Below are 14,089 nucleotides of genomic sequence, written 5' to 3' on the forward strand. Positions count from 1 at the left end.
TATAAATTCCCTTGTGTTTTGCTCAGGACATTCAGCCATGAAATTTCAAGATCATCTAGGGGCAGTAAGTTTCTCCTCTGGAAGAAAACAAGTGCAACAGTAGCTTCCTGTGTAAAGGTTTTGCCCTCTGTGGGATAGATAAACAGATCTATGAAGCATTCTTCCAACAGACAGATCATGTTACAGGCCAGAAAGTTTCTTTTCTTCCCTACAAAATTCACCTGTACCCATGTTATTGGAAACCCGCAAAGTTGAAAAAGACAGGCTGACAAGATGGAAACATTTCTATTTCAATGCAATGCCTGCCAGTAATCAGAAGACTGATGCACTAATAGAATACAGTTTGAATGTTAACAGAACTGCAGCTATTACACGATGTGTATTAAGTGTGAAAATCACAGGAGCAAAAACAAGAGGATGAACCCTCACTGGTCCAGATTTCACCTACTAAAGACAATGGCTTTGGTAATGCTACACCAGCTAAGGATCTCCAGCAGCATCTGCTAAGCTTTTAGCTGTACATGTCTGCAACTATTTAAAGGGCCAACAAAGGAAAGAGTACACTTTTGCAAAGTTTAACAAACAAAAAAGAGGTTTTTCTTGGATTTCAACATGAGAGAGGGGGAAAAACAAACAACAACACTTTGAGAGAGTATTATCCCCTGGAAAGCATGAGCTCATTTCTCTCAAGCTAAAAAGGAGACAGTGTATTAGGGTCACAACTAGCTCTGTTAAATCAAGAAGACAACGACTGGTTGTGACAGATTACAGTTCCTGGATGTCAGGAACACTGAGTACAACAAAGTCAGGAACATGTGAACATACAGTCCATTTGATCTCTGTCACATTAGCAGGAGAAAGAAAAGAGCACTGCCTCAACGTATCTGAGAATATAGCCACCTAAGTACAGCGCTATATTCCTTTTTGCCTGAATTCAGTAACAAAGACCTACTCAGAGCTTTAAGAAAAAAGACACAGCAAGACAAATATTTGTATATAGTTAACACAGCAGAAACGGGTGTTATTGATCAACTGATAGGACTATGTAGCTAAGATATACAGTTAAATGAGAAGGACATATACCCTTGTCAGACACAAAGAATGGATTTATGCCATCTACTGCAAAGTAATTAACATCAAAGAGAAAGTTAGAAGCCAGGGTGTGGAAATATTTCCAATCATTAATATTAATGCTTACCACACAATAGAAGTGCTAGATGCTCCAAATCTCGCAGGCTTTAAAGGTTTTCAGATCGCCCTTAACATTCCTTCATGAGGCTGAAGATTATCTCAAATTATTTGTTTAAAACTTTGATCTCTTTTTAATAGAAGATACAGGAAAAAAATACTTCAGATATATCTGTATAACCTTATATAGTGAAATATTTTATCTCTGAGTGCCTCAGAGATAATGGTATTAATTAATGATTAATAGCAGCCTTCTCAGAAGTAGTGGCAAATTTTATTTGGTGATTACACAGCCTACATGTAAGCAAATAGCCCCCTCCCTCCCCTTACTGAAGTTCTGCAGACATGTGTAGTAATGTCACATTTTTAAAACAATCTACAGAACGGTGATGTATTAAAAATGCAGAAAAGACAAGGACAGAGTTTAATATTTCATATGAATCCAAAGTAATGGCATTAAGATAAGAAAGTGGCTTTCTATTTATCAAATGAGGGGAAAAAAATAAAAGGACTGATCAAATTCTCCTTGCATTTCTCTTTGTAGACTGCCTAGGTAGATTAATGATGAAGGAGAATTCATTGCAAGTGCCAGTCTATGGCTATACTAAAAATACAACCTGATTCTTAAAGTGACTTCACTTCATGTAAGCTATGTTTGTTTAACAAACTGATTACAAAATTCCTCAGATGGTTTTTTGTTGTTGTTGTTTTGTTTTGTTGTTTTTTGCTATGAAGGTTAAGTTCATTGTTTGTGCAAATTCTCAAAGTAGCTGCGAAAGAAACAAAATTCTATGCTTGCTTCCTTTAGAACTGTTATTTTAGTATAATGTAGCACTTAAACTTTGTTCAACAGCCATTTAATATACCAAATAATCCATCTTATTAACTACAAACCCTCAAAGACACTCCAAAACTAATATTTATTAGTAAATTAATAATACTACGAGAATAGTCATGAAGGAAGAAATGAAGAAAAGGATCAGAACTTGCAGTCTTCACAATCTTTTGTGATGAAGATGACATGGTGGTTTGACGATATTAAACATATGACCACCAGCACTCGCAGTTCATAGTGGAAATAATAATAATGAAAACGTGTTAAATAAAAATTAAAATAAAATAAAATAAAATAAAATAAAAAAAAAAAAAAACCACTAGCTGGGGCAAAGCCACATCAGATCTAGAGATAAGTGAGGCCTGAAATTTACGTCCCCGTCTCCGAAGCTAAATTTTATACAAATTGAAGCTACAGGTTCTTATGAGATGCATTCTAACTGTGCCTACCAATGTATGTGAGAACAACATTCATGAAATGTATGGCTCTAACATATTTTTAAAGAGCCTAAAGGCAGCTGAAAAACAAACCTAAAACTAGAATGATGATTCTAAAATAAAATCTTCTTTGATCTGTTATCTATTTGAAAGAGCTAAGCTCAATACAGACAGTAATTGCTGACAAATCCCAACAGTAAACAAACCAGTTTCACATTTTACATATTATCAAGAGGCTACAGAATTAATGATTACAGCCAAAGAAATGTTGACACAGTTGCACACTGAGCCTTAACATGCTGATCATGTTAAAATAGCGCACAAGAAATATTTTTCCACTTTGTCAAAAGCCAGAGTGTTTACACGCTTAAGTGGCGACTTTACTGCCCTGTGTGTGGTCCTATAATTTCAGTATCACAACCATGAATATAAAGAGAAACAGCATGGAATAACCTATTATATTAAAATGAATGCCAGATAGCCAATATTATAAACATTGAGATTTAAACTTCTCAAAATGAGCATTAAAACATGCAAACATCCAAACGTTTACTGATTAAAAAATTACATAAAGCTTTCCCAAAAGTAAACAGAGGGATTATATTTCTCAGAACGAAGCTATTTTTGTTCTCTTTACACTGTTTAGAAAGAAAAAAAAAAATGGGAATAAAAATTAGGAAATTTAAAATAACAAATATTGTCATCATTAAAAAAACACTGCTAGTTTTGCTTGCATCTTCTTACTATGTAAGATGTAATACTTACATCTGTAATTTAGTACAACACATCAATATATTTTGTAAAGCTTTTGCTTTAGTTGAAAACCACTGGAAAGTCTTCTGCAAAATCTGGTAAGTTTGTTTTGTTTTCTTTTAATAATTATTGTTTTTTAAATAAAATGGAGATCTATAACTTTCAATTTACTGAGGACAGTACTGCCAATCCATTAAAGAAGGTGCTAGCTATCTGCAACACGGGGAGATCAATTAGTTGCTTTACCACTACAATCACGCATTTTAAAAAAAGTGAATACTGACATAGGTCAAGCATACAAAACTGTCCCGTCTTCCCTTTCAATGTCCTGTAATGAAGCATAAAATGCCAACAATTTTGAAAAGCAAGTACACAGTATGAAAGAAATACAGAAATGCAGAGCTAACAGTGGTGACTATGTTGAAGAACAGTTTGAGAATTTGCTCTACCAAATATTGTTTTTGTCTTTGCATCTGTTGTAGTTTCCATGGAAATAAATTGGAGGCCTTACCTTCAGAGTGACCTGCACGTTTTCTTTAATCCCTCATTACAAGGATCCTCAGTATTTTCCACAGCAGTTGAGAATCTCCTCCCAAGTTAACAAAAAACAGAGACAATAATATTTGCAGTATCTACTTGTTAACCCTATTGTCCATAGCTGAAAATCTCATTGAAAATGTAAATAAATAAATAAAAAAGTAAAGTAAATTAAAGTAAAAAAATAAATTAAAGTGAAAGGTTGCATCAAGAACATGGGTGTAAGGGGTCAGAGATAGATTTCTAGTTCCTTATCCTTCTATCTGCATTTTTTTTCCTTTTCTTCCTTCTTCTAGTGCTCTATTTGTGCATATAGGAAGACAGAGAAGGAAAAATGTCCTGTTAAGACTTCCACATTGATATTTTTTACTGTGCACTGGGAAAGCGATTTTCCTCAAAATAGCCTCACGTCTAAAATGCTTGCATTGAAATTAGAGGAGAAAAAAGCTACATATATCACGGACGAACAGAGTAGCCCTGTGGGCCCAATCCGATCCGATTGAATAGAGAGTCCGTTCGGGACTCTCCCGCTCCGCGATGCTGCGCTCGCTCCCCGGCCGGCAATGAGCAGAACACGCGCCGGGGCGCGCTGCGGGGAGGCGCTGTCCGGGGCCGGCCTGGTGCTGAAGCGCCGCCCGCCCCGCGCCACCGGCGGGGTCCCGATGCAGCGCACGTAGCGCCGCGGCGGCGTTCCTCGGCTCGAACGTCATCAAACCTTATCAGCGCCCGCAGAACGCCACTCAGTCCCAGCATTACCTGAGCTTTCCTTTATTTTCTTTCTATCTAGAAGGCAGCCTACAAATCTTCTCTCTCCTGCGCTGTCATTCTACTACCGACCGTTACTTCAATCAAGAAGGAAGTATCTATTTCTTATGCACTCAATGTTCAAAAGGAGTAAAAGAAAAAAGAAAAGCAACAAAGCCTTTAAGGCAGAAGAAGAGCTGCCATTAAACTTTATGCTACACATTGCTTCAGTGTGGAATTATTTGTAAACATCCAGCTTCTGCTCTAGTCCAGAAACAGTAATGGATTGGTTGAAGACAGCTGCAAACAACAAAGAAAGGCCTGACTGGGAATTTATTTTGTATAAAATCAGATTGCAGAAGCTTTCCATAGAAGTCACAGAGGGAAGCTGCAGAATACACAAGTATTCGGTGACAGATCTGCTTTCCATTGAGCTAGCAGCATTAACTGTTCCAATCGCATCATCTATTCAATATCAATTCTACATTATTGCACTTTCATGCTTGTATCCTGTAGCTAAACTGTGATTTTCAGAGTTAAGCACACACCTCTGCTATTCAACGCTTTAACAACTGAAACTTTGCCTGTGAGTTGCTCTCCTCACTGGACACTGACTTTTTAGAGGTTGTTCTGCAATCCTGTCACTTTCCCTTTTTCTTTCCCTAGTTCTGCTAGACTTGTAATAGTGTCTCTAAAGTGCTACTACAAACATGCATAGAAAAGGAGATCTACACTTCTGAGAACGAGCCCTAACAGAACAGATTTTCAGAGAGTCTTCTCACATTGTGGAGAAGCTTGGGATCTCCCACTGCATAGCCCATCATGGATTTATTATTTAAAAAACAAACAAACAAAAACCTACAACCACTTGTTTTCCACCATACTAGTAAGCTAATACATAGGAACACATTCAAATTCTATTATATTTAAATAGATCTGGACAAATACCCTACCATTTTAACATACAAACATTTAGCATACTGACTTTTCAAAGTGGCTCAAAGTATTACTGAAAAGGGAACACACAAACACCTTTAGGATCAATCTAGCTAATTCACAGATGGTCAGAATAGAGAAACAAGCACGCCACTTGCAGATCAAGATTTACCACTAAATATGTTAGCAATCTGGAAAAGAAGAATTACTTCAAAAAAATCAATTGCAACATCCATCAGGAGCAGTGAATTTTTGATTTAGGTGTTACTATAACATAAATGCTCATGGGGAGTACCCAATATTGCCCATCCTAGAACTATCTTCTGCATCATTTTCAAGTCCCTAATGACTATAAAGGAAAAGCCTGGTGTTAAGGACACAACCAGTTCTCACACTGAACAGAAACACTAAGAAGGAGGATACAAGCAGAAGTTTTTCCAGGAACATCCGTACTCTCTGAACAGTAGGTGCAATTCTGTATTACTAAAGAGGGATAATTCCAGAGAGCTCCATACAGCAGAGCCCACAACTAACAAGTGTTAATGGTGATACTGAAGTTTTCCATTTCTCATTCTCATTCATGGGGGGATGTTGGGGAGAGGAAGGATTCAACCTATTGCCAAATGACTCTTATGACTTGCCACCTCCTCTACAACTGTGGGAATTTATTATTTAGATAAATAAAATTCCTAAAATAAAATAAATCATACAATATTCCAGTGTGAATATATTATATTTAGAGTACTGCACCAACATCCAGTATGTTTTGTTTTGTCCTGGCTTGAAAGCAGTCTGGATACCAAATCTGTAAGTTATACCAAAAAAATTCCTCACTGCTTTCCCAAACTTTCTAGCAATGCTCACAGTCTAAAGACTGCCTAGAGGACAGCCCAGCAGGTAAGATACTAAGTTGTTCTACCACCTGTTGTCAGCAACTGCGAGACCCCCCCCACGGGATGTGACACGATAGGCCCTCTCCCTGCTCTATGATTGATGTGTGGCACGTGCCCTTAGGGGCGTAGACGAAGCACATAGGTTATATAAGCTAGAGTTCACGTGTAATAAAGGCCATTTTGCTGTTCATCATATTGGTGTGTGCGTGCAGTCATTTGGTCCTGGCCTGGTTTTAGGTCAGTACCGTAGGAGGCAATGCAACAACCACCCGCTCCTCTAAATACATAAATGAACAAACAAACAATTTATTGCATAATTTTCATATAGTATCGAAAACAATTCAAAAACAAACAAACAAACAAAAACCGCAAAGGACCAGAATTGGGCTCAGTGCAAGCTGTGCTGAATAACGCAGACCACCAGTACTACTTTCTGATCATCTTGAAAAAGTGTTGGAATAAAAGGAAAACTGAACTTTAAATTCACTAAATGACAGGAAAAAAAAAAACACCTCTCTCATCAATCCTACCACCCCTTTGAATACTTATTAATATACTTTTTGATTGAAAAGCATGAAGAATTTATCTGCTCCCATTGACTTGCTACTGCTTAAACAGGTTGGATCTCAATCTGTAATAGCTTCCCATAACCCTTTGTAAATCAACTAGATCCACAGTTTTTCCTCTACAACAGACTGTTTGACAATATACTACTCAGTACTTGCATGCAAACGTCCATGTAAGTATTCATTTAATATAAGTACTGACAAATACAACAGTTTTGTTCTGTCATTCCAAGTTCTTCTGTAAGGTTTCTCTCTGTCTGAATGCCCACGTGAGCCAGTGGTGACTTAAATCACCAATCACAGCTAATCAGTCTATTCCATATTATACTACTAACACTTATTACTAGACACTTACTGGAGACAACAATATGGTTTTGTTTGTTTCTGTTTGTTTAAATGATGGGCTTCACATTCAACATTATACTCGTCAGACTTATTCCTAGCATCTAAACTGTTAGTAAATTCTGAGACACAGATTGCAACTATATGACAATACATTACCCAGAAAAATAAGAACTGGAGCCTTACCACCAGTACTACACACGGAATATGCCTTTATAAGCTTCCTATCCATTAATAAAGATTGGCATATGATGGCAAAGCAATATGCTATTGTAGTGTAGGAATGGAAAAATAAAGAAGGAAAACTTATACACTCCATGACCCTATTAAATGTCAGATTCTTGGATCTTGGCATTGAACAGATGCTCTTTAATGGCCCGGGATATAGCTCTTTCCCAACTCTAAAGTTCAGCAAATATTTTAGGTTCTAAGATATACACTTCTCTTCTATCAGACTTTATCTGAATGATAAAAAGCAGGATAGACCACAATCATGTATACTTGGTTAATTACGACTGCTATTAAATCACTGGCATATTAAATGAAAAAAATCTGTCTGCTTAAAACAGGAGAATATTGGCTTGAATTTGAAAGGCTGCATTTAACTGCATCTTACATAAACTATTATTACATCAGCTGAGTAGTGTCAGATACGCTAGACACCTTACTACTGTCTGGAAACTAAAGAAACTAAACAGGCCTTCCAAAGAGGACCCTGCTCTTGGGTTAGAGTTCAGCTCAGTTTTGTTACTTCACAGGTTTTTATACCAAAATGAGGATAGGGTTCTTGAAGGAAAATGACAACAAAACATTCTGTGGTACCAGGTCACATTCTATTTTCTGGACAACAGCAATGTTCGCCCCATCTCTTTCCCCTGTTCTTTTCCTCACTCTCTCCCAAGACAAACAACTAACTTTTCTTCAACAACTATGTGATGCAATATAGGTATAGCGATTCTTCACTTGAATACTTTTTCAGATATACGTGGGAAGATACGTGGAAAAAGTGACCAAATCTTGGTTATGTTGAAGCTTGGAGACTCAGGATTTCACGGAAGCGGATCTGTCTATAGAAAGTACAGATAGCCAAAATAATAAAGAGGCCTCAATGAAAGGTGTTACAAGGATAAGAAAAAGAAAATACAAAAAGAAAATGAATACCACTCTGTCTTCAGGTTTCATAAAGGAACTTCCCTAGTTAAGTGTACACAGCAACAAGATCATCTTACAGCACTCAAATCACTGCAGTTAAGATTTTGGTTCCAAATTGTCAGCACGTGATCTAAACTACAAACTGTTCTCTTTCCACTTCCCCAAGTAAAAATTTCACAACTAATGATAAAGTTTTGCAGTAAGCAAAAAAAGTTATCTTTCATATAGGCCTCATTAAATGTACTGTGTTTTATGAAACAAGGAAATAAAATATAGGTTAGTTTGATAGGCAAAGGTACAGACATTGTGGAGTAAGTTTGAAAGACTTTTCTTCATTAAATATTCATTTGCATAATTAAATGGACCTATAGAGCTCATCTTATTTTTATTCATTATAGAAAGGTGTTTATTCTCTTAACTTGCCCAAGTAAAAATCATACAAATGCAAAAGTTGACAGATGCAACTCGGATGAGTGGGCTTCTGGGATGAAATAAACCAACCAAATGCAAACAAACAAGCTAGGAGTTTCTTCTGTCATTTCTTGACATAGTTGGAGTAAACAAATACTACATCATCTAAGAAATGTATCTTATCTCTAGTATTTTCCTTGATACACAATAGTAATACTCAATTCTGATCACATTTTTTTTTCAATTTAGATGCGTCTCCGTTTTTAGCACAGAAAAAAATTGTCACATTCATTATTAAAGTTTGGAAGTTCACTAGAAAATAAAAGGAGAAAAATGAACAGAAATGGAGATTTAACTTAAGATTATGTAGAAGTCTGCATATTAACTTTTAAAGCACAGATTTTCCCTAGTCTACATCCACTCAAGAAAAGAGAGCAATTCTGTATTGGTCCTACAAAACATTATCCATTTTAGCACAAGTTTAAATCCCGAAGTCACTTCAATATTTTGAATCCATAAGCATGTCAGCTCAAAACACTTCAAATAGAAATGTTTCCAATCAAAATACAGAAACTAATTTAAGAAAAAAAAAAAAAAATCACCAGTGGAATTCCTGATCATTTACAAGAGAATTCACCACGCCTCACTACCCTACATTCAATTACTTGCTTCATGGAATTTAATAGCGTTCAATAACAGCCTTACCTCTCTCTGTCTCTTACTATATAATCGTGCAAGTAACACTGCTGATAATATTAGTGACTTCTTCACATTTCATACAAATTTTAGTTACTTAAATTACTAAAATAGATATTTAGAACTTACAGTTTGTGCCAACCACATTGTCACATTCTAATTGAGCAGCTGTCAACAGAAAATAATTGCATCCCTTTCAGAAGAACTAGTGTGGGAAGTGAAACACTTGGAGTCATGGTAATGAGTCTGTTTTCATCAGGTGACCATGAGTCATCATTTTATCAGCAGTTTAAAGGGTTTTCACAATAGTCAAGCATCATCGGTGCTCACGCTTAGCAATGACTGCAGCAGGATACCGAAATAGGGTGCCATGTCCTGTGGTACAACTATTTAAGGAACTGCTTGGCTAATGAGTAAGGAATATACTGCAAAGTCATGGTTGAATTGGAAGTATTGCACTACAGAAAATACTCACAAACCAAGCAATAATTTTGCTTTTCAAAAATAGACTTCTTTTAAGGAAGTAGCAAATAACATGGATGAAACATAAGAAATCAGACGTATTGTCAGCCTCTCTTCTCCATTTTATTTCACACCTTAAACAGAACACACTCAAAAACCAAATATCCACATACTTCCATGTACTAGAATCCATCCACACTGCCAAGAGGCCATGTGAAACAATATATACGTTTCCTATTTTATGATACTAACACCAATAGCAAAAACCACATAACTGTTGTTAAATTGGACATGATATTACTACCATACAGAGGAATTATAGGAAATGGGGATCCTCTTACCTCCCATACTATTAACCCCCATCTAAACTCATTAGAAAGAGCTAAAGAATTTCACAGTTTGAACTACAGCACAAGCTGAAGCTTCTCCTAGGGCCTACAGACCCGAGCTGACCCCATGCAGTACTTCTGCTAGGTTTTGTTGGACTGCAAGAAATTGAAATTCCCCATTCCTTCCTCTTCTCCTGCTGCACTAAGGGCTTGTGTAGGCAGTACCACCAAGATCTCCAAAAAGCAGAACAGCAGAAGTGAAAAATATGCTGTTGTTGATCCGACATAAGGCATAAAAGAAGCTCCATGAAGATGACACCTTTGTATTAAGTATGAAAAAAAAATAATCATGTGGTACGGTGCATATTTACAATCATATCACTGACAGAGCAGCATAGCCTTAATAATTACCAAAATTCCTCACTCTCTGCTATAAATAATATTTTATAAACTACTTAGATTATTTAGGTTAATTTATTTGCAATACCAAAGAGTAACCTAAACTGAAGCATTTTTCTATTCATTTTCAAAGCGATGCCTGTGAAAACAGTATTTCTACCAAAGAAGTTCATCCCTCTGGCTTCCTGTTCCTTTTCCCTGCTGCTAACATTTTAATGTCTCAGTTCTTCATTGACTCATCAGATCCTTGAAAACTAATCCTCTGAGGTCAGTGAGGAAACTTCCATGGATTCCATGAGGTTTAGAATTAGAACATGCACTTAATTCTCCTTCTTTTACCTCCCAACTTCCTTTTATTTCTTCTGGAATTAATTTACTAGTCACTGTAGTCATTGCATATCTGGTACCATAAAATTGAGAATGAAATGCACGGTAAGAAAGAGAACTAAATAGATGTCTCTCCATCCTTTGTTGTTTATTAATTCTTGATTTAAATCACATTTTATGCCAGGTTACTTGTTATCTTATTTAAGACTTCTAAGCACTTCTAGACAGGTATCATATTTGACACACTCCTACAGCAACTGACACATACAAACATCATAGCTGTGAGAAGTTGTACGGGAACTGCAGTCATGGCCTGAACCTCTGATTGATCACCTGAGGCGAGCAATGAGTCAGCCAGAGGAGCTCAGGTGAAGGCAATTCACCTGTGCTGCTGGAAGGGGTGGAACCAGGCTGCACCCCTCCTAGACCTATTTAAGAGCTGGCTGCTCTGCAGGTGTTTTGTGGTGAGCCCAGGATAGGGGTAAGTCTTCCATTTATTCCCTTTTGTTATCATGGTCTGCTTTGCCTAACTCTCTTGTTTATTTTGTGATTATAACATCCTAATACTTTTTGACTATACAGATGGGTATTATAGTAATTGAAAATAATAATTCCACTCACTAGTATTTATAGTTGATTTGACCAATATTGCTTTGGGAGAACTACGTCCACCATGAAGTAGTTAATACAGCTATTCTTCAAATTTTAAAGATCCAAAAAGCAAACATAAGAACACACGCTTCTAAAATTCAGAAACCTTTAATCAGTTTACAGAACTCTGGTATTATACTTCTAAGATTCAAAACACATTTGCAAATTCAGTCCCAACTTAGACAATTGAATCTTAGCATATTTGTACTGAAATGTTTGCGATTATTCCACTAACAGCAATTTCACACACAAATTTCTTAGTTTTGCAGTGTGGAAAAGAACATCAGAATTTCTTTGTTGATTAGTTATTTCAACTAAGTGCTCTCAAAAAACCTAACTCAAGCCAGAAAACATTGTGCTGTAGTGTTCGAAGCTGTGTATGTGAAAAAAGCATCTGTAGTATCAGTCCAGTAACTGGGCAGTCACAAGATGTGTTCAAAATATTTTTTTATATAAGTAGTATTTGTTGTTCTCCACTTGAGAGCACTGTATTCATTTACATATGGACTTAATACAGTAGTAAAATGCATTACTATTCTCCATTGCTCCTTATAAGGAAATGGACAAAATTAAAAGATTAGGTAAGAAACCCCACTCGTCTCCCTCCTTTTTTTCCTCTCCAAACAATCTGCAAGAAGCAAACATGCCTCTTTCTTGTATAGAAAATGTTTAAAGAAATACCAGCTAACAAAACATGATGCTTTCAGAAATCATACATTTCATCTGTTTGATCGTATAGATGTAATCTACGGATCAGGTAGACGTACCTGATACAGAACACTTATTATCATTGTACAATATTTCAGGCAACAGCTAACAACAACAACAAAAAACACCACAAAAAAAATGAAATCACACAAGTAAATTGTCAGTTTTCTTCTTCCAGACCAAACACAAGTGTATCCTATGCAGGTCTGTGAGCAGACCCTAAAATGACCTGTACGACAACGTAGGTACATGCTGGCAGGTACTCTGATAAGAAGATATCCTTCCATTTCTTTCCACCTACTGTTAGGACCTAGAATCAACATAATTGGCATGCACACTTTTTTGTGAGCACTTTAAGATATTAAAAGACAGATACTAAGATGTGTTTGCTTATAAAGCAACACTTTAATGACTTCACTATATTATAGATAATTAAGTTATGCATGCATAAACAAGGAAAATAAAGGGAAAAACTGATCACATTACAGTTGCACTGTCATTTTCCTATCTCGTCACATCCAGTACCATCATATTTAGTACCATCATATTTATTTCCAGTTAAAAAAGTAATAGAACACAGAAAAATACACTTGCTCCTGCAAAGGAGCTTTCAAATTAAAGTAAGCAAAAAAAGATTAAAGTAGGAAGGGCCGCTCCCAGCATACAATAATTTCAACTGATAACAAGGAACAATGCTGAAAAATCAACTGCAGTGTGCTGAGTGACCAGAGAACACTGACTCTAAAATATGCGCTTCCAAAGGCCTGCAAGTCTGAGATAGAACAGAGCTCTTAATTTCTGAATGTAGGAAATGCCAAAGTACAATAAGCTTCCCTTTGAGTTGAGCTATTGAAGTGTAGTAATAGCTTAAGAAGTCTTCAGCAGAAAACAGCAAATGAGATTTTTCTATTAGAGTTATAAACATTACTGCATTTAGATTTGCAGTTTCACATGAATAAATTCTATTTCCATAATTTTGGAAGAATATTCTTTCTAGTTTGGCCAAAGTTTTAAAACAAGGCCCCAATTATATTACTTTTCAAGTCTGTATAAAGTTCATAATTTTGCTGTAAGCCTCACCAATTAAAGTTAAGATTTTACTGCTCTTTTGAGAAATATTTTAGCAACACAGAAAGCTTAATTAAATTCATATGTTTTACTTTCCAGATTTAGGGGCATTTTTGCCATTCAGTGCTTTATGAAGTATCAATATTATTTAAAACTGAAAGCGCCTGATCAAAGTAACCTGTGCAAAATATTATCTATTGCACACCACACCACTGTGGAATCCATCCAAGTGGCAATCAAAGAATGTGTGTTTAGGGCTTGACCGCAGATTTTGCACTAAGGTTTAAAGCGATTTTACTGCATCAATTATTTGATTTCATTTGCCTTTAATTGCCCATAACCAGACTCAGAGGCATCTTTCAAAATTTGGTCAATTGCTCCCTCTACTGGAAATAGCGGACCATTACACTGCAGATACAGATCTCATTTAACACCATAATTAAGAAGCAAAGCCATTAAATACATTATAGGAGTTTTCTTCTTAAATTTTGATCAAATCAGCTAAGTCTTGAAACATGAATTAGCTGTAATTTCCAGTCTCTTACCAAAAGTATTAAATCATGCATACTTACAAAACATAAAAAGTAGAAAATGTAGAAGACAAGGAAAGCGTAAAATATTTTCAGATTCCAAAAAATGATCCCCCACCAAACAC

This window comes from Tetrao urogallus, assembly GCF_951394365.1.
Source record: "Tetrao urogallus genome assembly, chromosome: 2".
NCBI classification, from domain to species: Eukaryota; Metazoa; Chordata; class Aves; order Galliformes; family Phasianidae; genus Tetrao; species Tetrao urogallus.